The following is a 13509-nucleotide window of genomic DNA, read 5'->3' on the forward strand; positions in this document are numbered from 1 at the left end:
CTATAAAGTTTATGGGGCAGTTTTTTTGCTAAGCCAAACTAAAATGTGACAATTATCTGCAATAAGACAGAGAGGGAGCTGATTTGTCTGTACATTCCTGCTCGTGGCACTTCTGAGCTGGTTCAGATATTGTGGAAAAGAAGCTTTTAAAATCCCCCTGCCAACTGCCATTTCAGGCAGTTTTGTCTGAAATTCAGAGGGTTACAACATTTTCTGCACTTCCCCAAGAGATTACAGGGATGGAAAGAAGGGATTTGACTGATGAATCAAATATACTGGAGAGTTCTCAAGTATGATAAGAAAGACTCTAAAGGCCTTAGAATGTATTAATAATCGTAGATATGAATCATTTTAAAACAAATCTCAGCGAGGTCTGGAGAGGAGCCCCCTGACACATGTGTGCAGAACCAGTGATTTCACAGCTTGATCAATCCCAGCCACTCACCCCGGAGGGATCTGGCCCTCCCAACAAGGTGGTAAAGAAAGTAACTGTGGCTCTTGTGGCTCTATTTCCTCATCCTCGTAGCTCAGCAGTGCCCCTTTTCCCCACCAAAGTCTGAAATTATATTTTTAGATGTCTTCACTTAAGCTCAGTGGAGAGCTACAATGAACACAAGCATAATTTTAACCCACATGCTAAATAAACAATTACTTCATGGGGTAACTGAGCAGCCTATGAAATAACCACAAGATATTGATTTAAAAATTAGTTTAGTGAAAGTCCTAAAATACATATTCAGATTACCATTTTCAAATAAAGACATCTTTATTTAATGGGATGTCTAGAAAAAGGGTCAAATAGAACACATTAAAAACTAGATTGTTTCAATCAATAGAATAAAGCCCATAAATTATTTCCCTACTGCTCCTTGACTTTTTCTATATAAGTGTTTCTTTAAGTTCAGATTCTATTAATTGGTTTTCTGTTTCCTTAAAAAATGCTTTTAGGGCTAACAGAATATTGAATATGTACTAATTAATTAAATTAAAGGCACTTGGAAAAAAATACTGGTAATTTTAAGAAGTTAAGAGAAATGTTTGATTTTTTTCCATCATTTTGTTTTTACAAACAAACTGCTGATAAAGAAAAAAAAAGATAAAGGGTTATTAAAACCCATGGTTTCATTCCAAAAGATTCAGTGCTGTAACAGCAACAGTGAGCGCTGGATTGGTGGGGTTGGAAATGTTTGTCAATCCCGAATGTGGGGCCAATAAAAGCCAGGGAAGCTCAACCCCTTCCAGCCCAGCTACAGCAACGCTGACCTCTGCCGGCAGCTGCTCAGGCAAAGGATTTGTTACACCCAAATATTTATTAAATCTCATTCTATTCTCTGAGAAAGGGGTAACACCGAATTCATGTCGTGGAAAGAAAGAAAGAAAGAAAGAAACTTGTCCCAAAGCAATGGAGATGGAGAAAGGTCTGGAGCACCAGGAGGGGCTGAGGGAGCTGGGAAGGGGCTCAGCCTGGAGCAAAGGAGGCTCAGGGGGGCCCTTGTGGCTCTGCACAGCTCCTGCCAGGAGGGGACAGCCGGGGGGATCAGGATCTGCTCCAGGGAACAGGGACAGGACAATAAGAATTGGCCCCAAGTTGTGCCAGGGGAGGGTCAGGTTGGTTATTATGGAAAATTTCTGCCCTGAAAGGGTTGCCAGATTTGGGACTGAGGGCAGTGCTGGAGTCACCAAACACCCAAAGTGTTCAGAAATGCCCAGGTGTGGCACTTGGGACTTGGCTCAGTGGTGCTCTGTGGATTCAATCTTCTTAGAGGTCTTTTCCAACCTGAATGATTCCATGCTCCTGTGGGAGGAAAAGGCCATACACCAACGCTCCTACAGCTGCATTCCTGCCCTGGCCAGAAGGAAATTCTCCCTGTGCTGGGTCTGAGCTGGGCAGGGTCACAGAGGCCAAAGCATTTGGGAACATTTCTCCAGCCAAAGGTCAGGGACAGATGTCCTGTGGGATGTGTTGTGGCTTCTTCTCTCCCCAGAATGCCCTTTGTGCAGCCCCACAGAATTCATTAAATATTTTTGTGGGTGTGTGGGGATGTGAATTTATTCACAAAAATTATGTGGTCAAGCAAAGCAAGATCATTTCTGCTGTTGCCAAGAGATCACAGTATCAATCACTGTGAGTTATGTGCACTGCCCAGGGCCACCAATACTGAAGGAATTTGGGGGAAGAAGATCTCAGACCCTCAATATAAACCCATCCCAACCCCAAATCCTGGGCACTGCTGGTAGTTCTGGTCACTGGTTACAATGATAAAAGGATAAAGTAAAACAAGAAAAGGTGCAGGATGATGAAAGTCTGGAACATTTTCTGTATTTAGAGAAACTACAGAGATTATGATTTCTAAGTCTGGAGAAGAGATGGCTGAGCAGGGGTGTGAGGGAGATATTTATAGTCACAGTTGTCCTTAAGATGTAGAGAGGAAATGGCTGTTGTCAAAAATCGAGGAGCAGGAAATAAAACTGGCAGGTGGGAAAGTCGAGGCAAACAAAACAAGGTGCTCCTCCCTCTGGGCATAAGGAGCTCTGGAATTCCTCCCCATGGATATGGCAGCTCACAGGGCTCAGGGAGCACTCAGGCACACGGAGAGCAAAGCTGCTGCCTGTGGCTCCATCAGTCTGTGCTTCCAGAACCATCTCTGGGTGGGAGAACAGCCCAAGGATTTGCTCCCCACGTGTCCCCCACTCCCCAGGGATTGCAGGAGGCAGAATTCCTGACCTGCTGCTCTAGTTCCTTCTCCTTGGTGCTTCAGCTGTCAAATACTCCACCTACCCCACCCCAAAAAGGGTGACTGTGTAATATTTGCTGTGGGTTGCCTGTTCATTGGTGAAAGAATGGCAAAAGGTGAAATAGCATCCCTCATTTTGGTGTTTGCTCAAGCATTAGGTGTAGGCCAGTGTTCATGGATGTTACCTCTATAGAAAGACATCACTGATGAGATTCACAGTGATTTTCTCTCTCTGAGACAGTGGAGAAGGGCCTGTGAACCCTGGCGCATCTTGTGAAATTCACTGAAATGGGAAAATACCATTTTATCTCGTCTCAATGTGGCCTTCATATGGAGCTGGCATCTTATTTGAAAATTTTTGCTGAACTCAGTAAAAATTCTAACAGCTTCCACTAAAAATATTATGCACAAATAAATCTCAAGGAAAAAGCAGCAGGGCAATGCCTCATTAATTACACTGACAATAACCTTTCACTCTGAGAACTGCATCACCCTGAGAAATGCAGCAGAGAATGGCAATGCCAGCAGAGAATCCTGGGTGCCAAGAACCTGAGTGCATTGGCAGAGAGCTGGGGAGTCACCAAGGACATCCAGAGCTGGCTCCAGCAGCCCAGAGTCAGAACAGCTCCTGGGAGAGACACTGAGATCACACCAGGGCTGAACAGCAGGAGAAAATCTGCAAAGTGCTGCTCAGTCCTTGGAGCCTGCACACAGCTGGAAGTTGCCAAGTGCAAGGAGAAATCAGGCCCTGAACACACACCAAGGAGGCTCTGCCATAATGTCTAAATTCAATCTGCACCAGGTAGTTTGAAATAACATTTGATGGCTTTTCTGCCATCCTTTGAGCTGCCCCAGGCCAGTGCTGACTGAATGAAACACCTCTGACTTTTCCTTATCCTGGAGGCAGCTTTTATCACCCTTCTCCTTTATTCCCCCAGGCTCCTGCATTTCCAACAATGCTTTGAGATTTTATGGCACAGTGCTTGACACCACCAGGTGACCCAAATCAGGATGCAGCAGTCACACACTGTCTGTTGCTGGGATGGGTTTTATCACATAAAATTCCAGGATGGTTTGGGTGAGAAGGGAATTCATCCCATCCCACCCTCTGCCATGGCAGGGACATCTTCACTGTCCCAGGTTGTTCCAAGCCCTGCCCAGCCTGGCCTTGGGCACTGCCAGGGATCCAGGGGCAGCCCCAGCTGCTCTGGGCACCTGTGCCAGGGCCTGGCACCCTCCCAGGGAGGAATTTGTCCCCAGCATCCATCTAAGCCTGCCCTCTCTCAGTGTAAAGCCATTCCTCCTTGTCCTCTCTCGTGGACACAATTTCCACATTTCACAGTGGCATTTCCTGGTGGAAACTGAGAGTTGGTGACAGTGCACTAAGGGAGATGGTGACAGTGCACCAAGAGAGATAGTGAGGAAACTGAGAGGTGGTGACAATGCACCAAGGGAGATGGTGACAATGCACCAAGGGAGAAGGCGACAGTGCACCAAGGGAGATGGTGACAATGGACCAATGGAGAAGGTGACAATGCACCAAGAGAGAAGGTGACAATGCACCAAGAGAGAAGGTGACAGTGCACCAAGGGAGATGGTGACAATGCACCAAGGTAGGACCTCCCTGGCCTGGACTTACCATCCAAACCCTGACACAATCCCCCTCAGTGTGACAGAAATCAAACCTGCAGATAAAACCACTTGAGGTAGTTCAAGGCTTCTTTAGTTCAGTTTTCTAAAACTGAGCATCAGCACAGACCATAAACTGGTTCCAAAAAGTCTTTCCCTCATTTATCTTCCTGGCTCCAAAATCCAATTTCCTGTCCCCATGGGGTCCATAACAATGTGCCAATAAAAGTTCAGATTCTGCTCCTGTTGACTTGCTAGGAATCAAAATCCTAACTGGGGTTCAAGCACAAAAGACAGACAGAAAACAACCAGAAAGTAAAACCAGTTCTTTGATTTTTTTTTTTTGGGGCCTTGGTTGACGTATTCTTGACAAAATCACAGAATAATGGAGTCATTAAGGTTGGGAAAGACCTCCAGGGTCAGCAGGTCCAACCTTTGACAAACACCACGATGCCCACTAAACCATAATGACCATTTATATTATGCAAACATGAAGCTCTTCCAAGAATAAAATCAAAGGAATGAATTAAATGAATGACTAATGGATAAAATGAATCTGGTTTGGAACTCAGGGCTGGTCATTTCTTTTGATCTGCCATATTTGTGAAAAATGTTGCTGCCTTAAAGAAGATGCAGTGAAAATTGCCTTCATTAACTTCTTAACAGCCTAGGAAATTTATAAAAATTACACAGATTCTGACAGTTCTGACCTCCAATGATTAAATTAGTGTAAATAGAGCTGGGAAGCAGATTATGTGTTTGATAATTTTCTATTTGCCAAGTATGGCTTTGCAAGGTGAAAAACTACTATTTTGATTTTTCCAGTTCTTAATCACTTTGTATTTCCTCTGTTGTATAAGTAGAAAGGTGATTTTTTGTTGGTCTGGATCACTGCTTCACTTTGGCTGTTTTATTTTGTTCCTGACACAACCATATGTGATCCAGGCTCTTTTTAAAAAAAAAAGGGTTCTTCAGGAATTTTTGTGATGGGGATTTGCCAGGCACCTCATTGCTACGTAATCCTTTGATTATGATACATTTAAGAGCTCTGGCTCACAGAATATATGTTTTTCTATTTTGAAACATAGCTTTGCCAGGCATCTCACTGCTACGTAATATTTTGATTATGATACATTCAAGAGCTCTGGCTCACAGAATATATGTTTTTCTATTTTGAAATATAGCTTTTATTCTTTTTTCTTTGACGACTTTCTGTGCTGGATGAGTCAGGTATGAGAAAAGACCTGTGCTTGTTCACAAAGAGCTTTGCCCTGTGGTGGATGACACAGCCTGCATTTTCCCAGTGCATCATTTCCTGCCCATTATTCCATGATCCTTTTGGGACATTCTATGTCCCAGCACCAGACCTGCCAGGGGTTTGGGGTGGGTGCATTCCCACAGCCATACAATCTGTTTATGTGAATTATTGAGATTTTGCTCACCTTGCTCTTAAAATCTTCTGTCTGCCCCTGACAGAGATATCAAGCCTTTCACCTGGTCATTGTCTTGTACTAAGAGGACATTGAAGGGTTCTCTCTGAAAAGGAATAAGTTGATTACTCTTGTTTCTGCTCAGTACAAGCAATTTTCTCCATTTCCCTCAGCAAAACTGAAGGAAATCAGTAAGTGATCACAGTATTTGCATTTCTTACCTGGGAGGAGAAATTACATGAAGTGTGTCAAGAGAAACAAATCAGCACAGAACAAGCCACAGAAGTGAGGTGTGGGTTTATTTTTCCTGTCAAAAATCTTTTCCATCCCTTCCCTCATTACTGAGGAGCAACCTGGACCAGGGGAAGGTGTCCCTGTCTGTGGCAGGGGTGGAATGGGAAGAGCTTTGAGGTCCCTTCCAGCCCAAACCATCCTGGAATTCCATTATTGGTGTTATCAGTGCTCTGAGCATTCAAAATTCACGTTTCTGTTCTGCCTGGATCCAAACACTCCCTGCCCAGTCCCTCCTGCCAAACCTTCCTCTCATCATTTTCTCAGGCACAGGCTGCAAAGAGGAGAGTGCAAGGGGTCACTGCTCAGCCTCACATTCCAGGACACTTTATCTATGCCAAAAGTGTGAGTTTCTGGTTTTGGCAAAGCCTCCAGAATCCAAAGCATCAGAGGGAGTTTGATCCATGAGCTCTGCCTGGGTGCACGTTCCTGGTGCAGGGCAGGGCTGTTCTAGAGACCATTTCTTTTTTCTGTGTGTTCTGAGAGAGAAAAGTGTGTGGCCCTTTCCTTCTCATTCCTTCCCTTCTCTTTGAAAGCAAAGAAATTAAAAAACAATTTAACGACCTGCAGAATTTCTCCCCTTTGTTCAGGATTTCAAATTTTAAAAAGAATTCGAGTAATTTGAATTCAGCCTTCAGCACTTGCTTGTGCCACCACTTGAAAGTCAAAGGAAATGCTTTCTGTGAAAATAACACATCTCCAGTGCCACAGGAAAACTGATGTGAAGTTTAAAGTTTAGATTTAAAGTTCATCTCCCTCCCTTTGAATTCGCAAAAGCTCATTTCCAAGTGACATGTATTTAAACTCTGGCATTGTGCACAGAAATAAAATACACACCTAATCAGCAAAACTCCCCTCTGGTTTTCATTTTAAGCAGGCAAAAAATGATCTTGTGAGGCTTAGACCTTGATTATTGCTTTGAACCTAATACTAATGCAAAGGAACCCCAGAGAAAAGTTGAAAGATGCAAAATTCAGTCACAATAGGCTTATTTAAAAAGATGGGTCATTTAGAAATCTGCTAGACATATGTTATTTTAAAAAATTGAATAAAAAGCCAATTTTTTTGTGTTAGACAATGTAAAATTTTCATGTATTCATCATCTGAGGAAAATTGTAGCGAAAATAGGCAAATACCAAAGGAAAATTTATTCCTATTGCCACAATTATGTCAATAATCTGTGGAGTCCCACTTTTCAACAGCATTTGATATTTTCATACTACAAATCACATCTGGCTACAAATGTCATCTTCTGTCTCCTCCTACTCCATCCTTATCCATATTTTCTTCCTTCCAGTTCACAATAAAACTGCTTTTTTGTAACCACAATGATTCTTCCTGACAACTGATTCACCACACAAAAGCATTAACAAATAACACTGTAATACATACAAGGTGCACAGCAAATACCCAGACAAGGAAAATACTTGGTTACATATGGGGTGAAGTGTTATAATGACAGCTAATTTCAAAGCTATCGGGTTATTTGTGCTAATTGATATTGGCACAACCCCCATGGAAATTCAGATTTGGGAATTTTCTGGATGTGTTTTGTGGAGTTACAGAAGGTGTGAAGCCTGTGGCACCTGTGTTCATGTCCTGCTGCACAAGAGTGATGATTTTTAAGTGAAATCCAAACCAGAATTACGATTATGTGGGGAAAAAGATCATGGAATTTATTACAGAATCTTTAAGGTTGGAAAAGACCTCCAAGATCATCAAGCCCAACCTTTGCTTGAACACCACCACACCCATTAAATCATTCTGCAGCCCCTGTTGTGACCAATGCCCCACAACAAGGGCCAAACCCACACTCCAGGGCTGGGGGGTCCCAGCAGGAACTTTCCAGAGCATCCCAGAAACTGAAGGAGTGTTGGGGAAGATGAGACAGGAAAGCCTTATAAATATGATTGTCTGGCAAAAGATTTTGAGAATATGGAAACTTTAAGTGAGATTGAAATGAAAGCAAGCATTGAGATCCCTCAGTTGCTGAACAACTGGAAAACAATGGTGTGGCCAGCTGAAGGTGATCCCCTTTTGATGGAACAACACCCTCTGCTTGCAGACAGGCCCAAGGGTCAGAGCAGACCCTACAGCTTGGCAGAAGGGGCCCAAAGAGGAGTTTTTAGGGTTTAAAGTGTAACACAGTGTGGTAATGTAATGATTCTTATGGGCTGTATGTAAATGCTATAGGATTTGTATCTTGGACTAGATTGGTTAGTGAGAATTAGAATATTCAGCACAGAAGAAGATTTATGGTATTGTAATGGGAACCTCGCTCACCCCCTCATCCTCTCTCCCCTCTCTTCTCTCAGCCCTGCTCCAGCTGTGGCTGGCAGCTCCCAGCAGGGCCCTGCACCCAGGCCCTTTGCAATAAACCACAATTCCCAGCCCTGGCTGCTGAGATCTCTCATGTCCATCCATCCCCACCATCCCACCCCCATTGCTCCTACAAAGGAGCCCTTCAGAAGTTCTGGACTCAGCATTCCCAGATTCCTTGTGAAACCCAAACACTGGCTAGGACAGAAAGGTTGAAAGGTTTAGGTGGGATATTGGGAAGGAATTTGAATGGATTTCCCAGAGCAGCTGTGGCTGCCCCTGGATCCCTGGCAGTGCCCAAGGCCAGGACAGGGCTTGGAGCCCCGTGGGACAGTGGGAGCTGTCAGAGTTGGAGCTGGATGAGCTTTAAGATCCTTCCAACCACAGCATTCCAGGATTCCACATTGATTCTTTCAAATGCTGGGTCTCACCTGAGGTGCTGCCACCTGCTCTGCACACCCAGCCAGGTGAGATGTCCCATCCAGCTGCAGGGCTGGCAGCCAGATGTTGGTGCTGTGACTGCAGCCCTGCCATCACTGCTGACTCGAGGCTGTTTCACCCCGTGTGCTGCTGCCCTGGGTCACAGGAGGACTGTGGCTCGTTAACTGTGACATCAAATTCAGCTGTTAATTGTGCTTGGAATTTCTGATATTACAATGGGATGGGATAGCTACACATGACAAATATCAAATATTCATCAAGGCAAGCAGCTGATAAAATTGTGCAACCATGTGCGTGCAGGGAAAATGATTCATTTACAGATGTGCTGCTGATTTTTCATCACTGCACACAACCTGGGGCACATCAGGAACCAGACAAATGTTTAAACTCCACCGTTATTTTCCACCAGACAAACTCTTGTAACAAGTCTGACATTTCAGCTCCTCTTTGAAACAGTTTCTGCTGGATGTAAGAAACAAAACCCATAGAAATATCCTTCTGGGATTAATTCTCTAAACATAATGACTAAAGAGCCTACTTGCTTTGCTCTAAAATACTGCAGTTTTTAGTGCTAGTACTAATAGCTGCACGAAGTTGGTATTTTTTATCTTTCTAAAACCTTCTAAAAAGTTGTTTTAACTCCTGGAGGCTGCAGATTTTCTGTCTCAGAGACAAGGCAGCACTGCAGCATCATTCAGAAGGAAGAAAGGTGAGAGGGCAAATGTTTTCTTCCAGTCTGTTAATCTGTACATTGCACTGTAAGCCTAGGGAATGGAAATAAAAGGGAGCACTGGGGAAAATCTTCACATTATTGCAAAGAACAGGTTTTCAGGAAGCAATTAACTGTCTGCCTGGGAATATCCCTGCTTTTTATTTGATGTCAAACTCATGGGTGGTATTTTGAAACATTTGATTGAGCTCAGTCAATTAGCCTTGATTATGGTTTGGCTTTTCCCTCAGAATAGGCTGATCCATAGGGAATGCCACTCATACCAGCAGTGAGGCAGAGCAGGATGACTCAGCTGATTAATCAGCTTTCTTTTCTCCTATTAAGAAGCAAGACTTTGGCTTCCCCAGCTGCTGGAGTGATCACTATCGAGCTCGTGTTGTAACTCCCACAGCTTTGCTCACCCCTGACTCACATTCTGGGAGAAGGAAAAGTCACCTGCACCCCTGACTGTTGGAGTCCTGGAGGAAAAAAACCAAAAACCAGCACCTGACCTGTCAGAGAATCATTTCAGGAATTACAGATCCCACCCTGGTCTGAGCTGGAAGGGACCTTCAAGCTCATCTCACTCCATGCCATGGGCAGGGCACTTTTCACTGCACCAGGCTGCTCCAAGCCCTCCCACACCTCGGGGACTGAGGGACACACAGAGAAATGCTGCACCCAGGGATTCCTGTTCACCATAAACTCCTTGTTTGCAGGAGAAATGTTCCCATTCCTGTTGCTTTCTGATTGAGATTTGTCCCTAATTTGGAATCCACCAAGTTTATGGGTTCTGACAATTCCTTCCAGACAAGCAGGTACTGAATCCTCACCTATATTTTGCCAAGTAAATCTAATAACTTTCTTAGAAACAGAGCACAGAACTTGCAGATGAGCAATTGTTTCCAATCTAAAAATCAGACTAATTTATTAAATAAGTTAATGGAAGAAAAAAAGCAAAGGCTACTTGTAAAAATCTTAAGTAAACACAGAGCATTTTTCTCTTTCTTTAATAGGTAAATGGCACAAAACACAGCTAGGGTACAGTCACAGTGTGTAATCATAGTCATGAAATGCCTACAATGTAAATGGACTTAATGACAAAATTAAACAAATCTCAATTAAAGGCACAATGATTCCAGACAGGCAAAACCCATCACTCTCCCAGCTTCCCACTAAGTAGATCTCCAAGCATGGAAAGGTTGCCAGCTATGGGGAACAGTTTAGAAAGTTAATGACAGTACAAATGGGATTGACTGGAGACTGTAATCCTGGCTCTGTAAGCATTGCCAGAGGCCTGACATGAAGGAACAAGTACTATTTCAGGCAGGCTGCAAAGCCAAGGCAAAGATTAACATCTGTCAGAATCAGCTACAGATGAGATTCTTATTGATCCTTGAATGTCACAGGAATTTAGAAGGGCTCAAAGGAACTTTAAAGAGAATAATCAAGTATCTGTGGGTTTGGTTTGTAAACCTGAAGCACCTTTCCCAGATTTCAGCTATTTTTTTTCACACAGCTGTGTGTGAAGTAGCTCAGTGCTACAAGGCAGAAGAGCAATTTCTTCCAACTTAGTCAGTGTCAAGCTTAGTCTTGCAGGAAAAGCAGTGGCAGGGAGCACTTCTGGTGCTGTTACCAACCTCCAAGACAGCTTTTTGTGTTTGGACTGTGTTGCTGTGGATTTTGTTTCTGCCTCATCCGTATCTATCCCTACTAACAAGATTAAGGCTTTGCTCACATTCTTCTAATTAAAATGCTGTAATTCTGAGAAGAGATTCCACGTCTTCTTTTAGCAGGGTAATCAGTACATCTGTGAGTTCAAGTTGCTATTTTTTAACATCAAAGCCTGCACAAAGACAGCTCTCCTCCGTGCAGGCCATGACTTTTTATCCACACTGGTTTGAATAACAGGCTCCATTTTGTACTGGGATCAACATCACCTCCTCCAAGGGAAGGCTGGGAGAGCTGGGAATGCTCAGCCTAGAAAAGAGAAACTTCCAGAGAGACCTGAGAGCCCCTCCAGAGCCTAAAGGGGCTCTGGGAGAGACTTTGGACAGCCTGGAGTGCCAGGACAAGGGGAATGCTGCCCATTGCCAGAGGGCAGGGATAGATGGGATATTGGGAATTAGGAATTGTTCCCTGTGAGGGTGGGCAGGCCCTGGCACAGGTGCCCAGAGCAGCTGTGACTGCCCCTGGATCCATGAAGTGCCCAGGGCAGGTTGGACAGGGTTTGGAGCAGCCTGGGATGGTGGAAGGTGCCCCTGCCAACCAAAGGCTCCCAACATCTTGTCCTGTCAGGAGCACACATATGTGAATTTTTCTGCAGCATTTTTTCCTTGTTAAACTGAAGAAGCATGATCTGAATGGAGTCCAGGGAAGGGAATGGAGCTGGGGAAGGGGCTTCAGCACCAGGAGGGGCTGAGGGAGCTGGGAAGGGGCTCAGCCTGGAGAAAAGGAGGCTCAGGGGGGACCCTGTGGCTCTGCACAGCTCCTGACAGGAGGGGACAGCTGGAGTTTGGGTTCTGCTCCCAGGAGCAGGGACAGGAGGAGAGGAAACAGCCTCAGGCTGGGCCAGGGGAAGGTTGGATATTAGTGAAAATTTCTTCACTGAAGGCATTGCCACTGGTGACCAGGGTGGAATACCTGGAAATGTTCAAAAACCATGTAGATGTGGTGCTTGGAGACATGGTTTAGGGGTGGACATGACAGTGCTGTGTTAATGATCTTAAAGGCTTTTCCCAGCCTTAATAATGTTGTGAACTTCAAGCTGTATTTCACTTACCAGGTGCAGCACTGACATTTTATTAACAAAACTTTTTGTTCTTAGCTTCTCCTTGCTATATCAAAGTACCACTGACAGCTGTCAGAAGCCTCTCCTGCCCTCACTCCTTCCCCGTTTTCTCTAAGGTTGTGACACAGCACTTAGAGACAGTTTTGTTTAATCAGCTCCTGCAAGATTGTTTTAGTGAATGTAGGTTGAGGAAACCCATTACAGCAGTTTAGTCCTCCCAGTCCAAGAGCTCCCACATTAAATCCACTGATTGTTCTCACTGTGGAAATGGGGGAAAAAAGGTTCATATCTAATATAATAAAAGGTAGCAAGGAAAATAAAATGTTGGTAGACATATAATGGTAGACATAATCTTCTAATCCTGGCTTACTTTTATAGGAATTCCCTAATTTCCAAGTCCACATAACAGGGAAGTCAGAGAGCCCCACAGAAAGATGAAGGATGAGTGGTTCAAAGATGTCCAATGCTAGCAGTGATAGCATTGTGTTGCAATTCAGGGATTCAGAGCTGTTCAGACTCAGAGGCCAAAGAGAGTTCTAGAAAATGTGACAGAAGCACTCAAGGGCATGATTTAAAGGAAAAAGAGGCATCTTTCCCATTATCATTTGTACTGAAGCAAAAATGCTTTCAACCACCAGATGATGCCAGAAAATGTAAAGACCCTTCAAATCCTCCTCACACAAGTGTTGCCAAACACAGATTTATAAGAGCTGCTGAGACTGCCAGGTCAGTCCAACTCCCTGTTTCCTGTTCTTAAGCAAAGGTTGCTGAACTTCATTTAAACTTCTTTGCTCTCTGTTCTGTGCTTGAAGGATTCCCACAGCACAGGACAGGATCTGATCTTTCCCTTACAGACACTCTTCTGTTGAGCTGTCCTTTTGCACAGAGGGTCTGTGTGGCCAGGAGAGCTGAATAAATGTTCGAAGACATTTATTCCAGACACAGCTGCAGGCTCCCATTCACTTCTCTGTGTGTTACACCCTTCAAGCTTTGTGTGAGGTGAGGATATTCCAGAGCTGTCAGGCTCTAAGAGGTTCAAGATCCACACAAACAAACCCCTTCCCACATTGAAATGTCACCTTAAATTTCATTTCACCTTAAATGGCTGAGCAGGGAATAAAAACCTCCTATCTTAAAACATCCACAGCAGCTGCCTCCCCTCAG

General features: G+C 44.1%; 1 protein-coding gene and 1 long non-coding RNA gene across 2 annotated transcripts in view; one reads left to right on the forward strand and one right to left on the reverse strand.

Moving 5' to 3' along the window:
• Positions 1–13509, reverse strand: part of LOC141725244 (uncharacterized) — a 78805-nt gene that overhangs the window by 22639 nt on the left and 42657 nt on the right. The window lies entirely within an intron of this gene.
• NGF (nerve growth factor) overlaps positions 1–13509 on the forward strand; it is a 28485-nt gene that overhangs the window by 1584 nt on the left and 13392 nt on the right. The gene's annotated exons all lie outside the window — the stretch shown is intronic.

Source organism: Zonotrichia albicollis, chromosome 28, assembly GCF_047830755.1.
Source record: "Zonotrichia albicollis isolate bZonAlb1 chromosome 28, bZonAlb1.hap1, whole genome shotgun sequence".
NCBI classification, from domain to species: domain Eukaryota; kingdom Metazoa; phylum Chordata; class Aves; order Passeriformes; family Passerellidae; genus Zonotrichia; species Zonotrichia albicollis.